Source organism: Panthera pardus, unplaced genomic scaffold (assembly GCF_024362965.1).
Source record: "Panthera pardus isolate Hobbes unplaced genomic scaffold, ASM2436296v1 HiC_scaffold_16, whole genome shotgun sequence".
NCBI lineage: Eukaryota > Metazoa > Chordata > Mammalia > Carnivora > Felidae > Panthera > Panthera pardus.
Genome location: NW_026526721.1, coordinates 75,507,741 through 75,512,265, shown reverse-complemented (window position 1 = coordinate 75,512,265; position 4,525 = coordinate 75,507,741). Strand labels below are relative to the sequence as shown.

The following is a 4,525-nucleotide window of genomic DNA, read 5'->3' as shown; positions in this document are numbered from 1 at the left end:
ATATTGCTGAGGAAATAGCTTTTGAACAGAAATGTGATTAATGCAAATGTATCTCTTCTCTTAACTAAGCTCTAGAAACACAGGGCTCAATATGGGGACAAATGCAGCCAAACCATGCCCCAACAACTGCTCAAGATGTGTCCAGGTGGTCTGCTCCCTTGAAATATAAAAAAAATATCTACTGAGAAGAGAACTTAAGACACTTTGGCTTTAGCAAGATAGGAATTCCCTGAATCTAGGACACCTACTTTTTAGACCAGCAGTACTTTTCTAGGCAGTGTCCATACTTTTTTCCAGGAGTTGATGATTAGGTCAGATATATTAGAGGCTAGAGAACATGGATTATTGTTCACAAGAAGACTAAGACAAATAGAAGAAAGTTTCCAGGCTCAGACACTATTGAAGGAGACCTCTTCCTCTAGCAGCCTCAACACCATTGCCTGCTGGCTCCCCAGGGTTTTATATACTAATTGCAGTTATCTCAGAGGCTCTCTGATTTCTTTGTTGCTATATCCCCAAGAATGTAGCGCAACAACATGTTTATGAATGGTACTAAGCAAATATCTGTTGAAAGGATGAATAAATATGAAAGCACACCAACTTCTGGGATTTGCTTCTACCAGTTTAAAGCACTAAATCTGTGCGTTTCACAACAGTTGGCAATCATATCAATTGTAGTCACCAATGATTCCTTGCACAAAATAATATGTTCAATACATTTTATTAGGTGAATGACACTCTCCTAGGCCTTTCTGTTCTTTGTCCCTCAGTTAGTTCTCCTTTGCCAACCCTCTAAAAACAGTCTCTTAATTGATCAAAACATTTCAACTAAGCATTCTCCTAACAACCAAACCTGAGCATGTTGACAAATGGGTTTATAACTTTCTTCTAATCCATCATTTATTTCAAATTTCTATATTACATAAAAATTCCCATCATTTCTAGACTCACAAACCTGTAATCTTTGGTTTCTTTGTCTCTTTCACCTCTTATATCAAATTGAACATAATGTTTTGACAAGTCTTCTGCAAATATATTATGCAAAAGTATTAATTATGTGCTTGTGACCTGCAAGGCACTGTAAGAAGCACTGATATAAAAACTACCTTTAGGGGTGCCTGGGTAGGTCAGTTCGTTAAGCACCTGACTGTACATCAGCTCAAGTCATGATCTCATGGTTTGTGAAATCTAATTCTACGTAGGGTTCTGTGCTGACATTGTGGAACCTGATTGGGATTCTCTCTCTCCCTCACTCTCTGCCCTTCCCCCACTCTTTCTCTTCCTTTCTCTCACAATAAATAAACATTTAAAAAAAATAAATAAAAACTACCTCCAATATCAAAGGGCTTACAATCTCACAAGGAGAATGTTATAAACAGACAAATCATTAATAAGTGATAGAATAAAGAGATTTACATACAAACATGAAAACACAGTGTGTTCACACAAAGTAAACTATTCTATTATAGAAGGTCAAACGAGGCTATGCCTATTTTCATTTTTACAAAAATATATTATGGAGAAAGACTTTAGCAAATGTAGGTGAAGATGAAAATGTAATTTGTTGCTTAAATAACATGTGACTACAATGTAGGCAGTGGGGACTGAAGTTACTATACAATATGCAGGCAAAGGGCAAATGGTGTCTGGGTGGCTCAGTCGGTTAAGCATCCAACTCTTGAGTTTGGCTCAGGTCATGATCTCAGGGACATGAGATCAATCCCTGGATCAGTCTCTGTGCTGACAGCATGGAGCTTGCCTGGGATTCTCTCTCTCTCTCTCTCTCTCTCTCTCACTCTCACTCTCTCACTGCCCCTCTCCCGCTTGTGTGCACATACACCTGTGCACGCCTTCTCTCTCTCTCTCTCAAAAAAAAAAATAAATAAACTTTTTTTTAAAAAGGAAAAAACAGTGCTCGCTTCGGCAGCACATATACTAAAATTGGAATGATACAGAGAAGATTAGCATGGTCCCTGCGCAAGGATGACACACAAATTCGTGAAGTGTTCCATATTTAAAAAAAAAAAAAAAGAAAGGAAAAAATAGGCAGGCAAGAGAGTGATACATTTCAATCATACTAAACAAGATTAACCCATAAAATCCATCAATGTTTATAATACACATCGGAGAGAAAAGTGATATTATAGAAATTCACCCTGTCATACTCAGAAACGATCTGGATTTGGAAAGGAAATCAATGATTTGGTGACATACAAAGTGCTTTCATGATATTATCTCATTTTGGTCCTCACAAAAACTTCATGAGATACAAAAGACATAGCTTCCTTTTATTAAAGAGTAAACTGAGTCTAAGCGATGTAAATAATTTGTTCAGGGTCATAACATAATCCAGTGGCAGAGTAGGAGCTTTGACCTGTGTATCCTGAGTTTCAGATCTCTTTCTTTAAAAGCACAGGAAGATGGTAACTGAATTTATCAGAATGAAGCCTTTTCACTTCCACAATCCAAGAAGAAAAGAAGGAGTGAGTCTTGGCTCTGAGTGCCTTATCCTAAATAGGTGTATTGCCTTCAATGATCTATTTATTCAATCCATGTCAGAAGATATGAGTGGTGCCAATTTTTTTAAGTTTATTCATTTATTTTGAGAGAGAGAGAGAGAGTGAGAGAGTGCCACAGCGAGTGAAAGTGGGGCAGAGAGAGGAGACAGAATCCCAGGTCGACCCGCAGAGCCCCATGCAGGGCTCGAACTCACAAACCGCAAGATCACGACCTGAGCCAAAATCCAGAGTGGGAGACTTAAGTGACTGAGCCACCCAGGTGTCCCAGGCTATGCCAGTTATCAAAATATTTTTCTGCTCCAAACCCACCCTTGTGTCCTCTGGGAAGCTGGTCCTGAGACCAGTTTTTGCTTTGGTGGCTTTTCCCTAACAGATTCTGTGAATAGAGGGAGCTTGAGAAAGGCTGCAGGGTTGGAAGAGGAAGCCAGAATTTGCTCCCGGCTTTTCGTTGTCCTGAGGGATCTCTGTCAGTTTGTGGTTCCTGTGAGTAGCACTTCAGCAAGTCTTTGTCCCCATGATGGCTCCCCATGTTTCTATAGCAGCAGGGTCCCCTTCTCAGAGGTCTGAGTACCAGACCCAGGATGCCTCTCTCTCCTGAGCTCAGAGACACCAAAGACACCATGTGCAGAAGAGCGGAGCTTCTCCCTCTGCTGGCAGCTTCCAGCAGTTGCCATCTCTCCTACACCTTAGAGTTTTCTTTTACTCTTTCAATAGTGGGCAATTTTATACCCACTTAAAATTACTATATGAAATATTTTCTGTGAAATCACTGATATGGGTTCTGTCTCTGTCTGGACCCTAATACATCAGGTTTCCAAGACTTCCCTACTAATCAAATATCTAAAGAGGACTTCAGTTGCCTCTTTCTAACATCTCTAAAAATCATATACATCCCCCCAAATTTACGCAATAGTTCTTAGTCTTGTTTTATATACAATACCCCTTATCCTCCAAGAAAATATATTCCTTCTGGCTTCTATATATATTACTTTAGAATGCCCTCTTTATGCCTTCTTCCTTAAGCTACCATTATCTATCAATCTATCAATCTTTCCTTTTTTTTCTTCTCCCTTTCATCTATCTGTCTATTTATCCTGGTTTACAGTTTCTACTCATTCTAATAATTTCTGTTTTGTAAAGATAATATTTTATATTGCTATAAATATATAATATAAATCATATTTTATGTTATGTAAATCATAATCTACTTCTATAACAAAACAATGCAATATAGGGTATGGTATTCTACTTTCAAAAGAAGAACATTTTCATCCTAACATTTTCTAAAAGAGTGACACATTGAAAACAACCTAAATATCTAACATTAGGAAAGTGTTGCAATTAAATACCTTTTCCATTAAATGGAATATTATGTATGTAATAAAAATGTTACTTACAAAGAATTCTAGTGATATGGAAAAATTATTATGACAATATTATGTGAGTGAATATACAATATGTAACTATGACATGATCCTCAACTACATAAAAATTCATAGAATAAAAACTGGAAAAAAGTTAAAATATCAACAATGATCACCTCTGCATAGTTGAACTATGCATAATTTCCTTCTGACTTCTGTATACTTTTATAATAAAAAACATAAACAAAAAACTTATTAAGTTAAAAAAAGGAAATTGAGGATTAGTACCTTTGATTCTCTTATAATTTTCCTTATGACCATTATCATTTTCCTACTTTCTCTTATAAGCTCACAGGGTCTTCAGAAAAGGAAAATTTTTCCTACAATACTCAAAATATACACAAAGTTTCTCATGTGGTCCTTTGAATGCAGCAGTGGTGGCAAACGAATGTTGTCAGATGGAGTCATTTCTCTACCCTTAATTTGCTGACTTTTCATATAATTTCAAAGATGAGGTCCTCATCGATGTAGAGTGATAAGAACACAAAAGGGAGACAGAAGACGTGGACTTAAGTTTTGGGTCTGACACTTTCTAATGATGTAACTTTAGGCAGATCTTTTCAGTCTTGCAAGACTTATTTC

The 4,525-nt window shown here is 37.1% G+C and overlaps 1 non-coding gene across 1 annotated transcript; it reads left to right on the top strand.

Annotated features, from left to right (window-relative positions):
- Positions 1 to 1,911: 1,911 nt before the first annotated feature.
- LOC128777567 (U6 spliceosomal RNA) lies at positions 1,912 to 2,018 on the top strand. Its single transcript, XR_008422785.1, has one exon. It is a non-coding gene; the product is annotated as a U6 spliceosomal RNA (small nuclear RNA).
- The last annotated feature ends 2,507 nt before the right edge of the window (positions 2,019 to 4,525 follow it).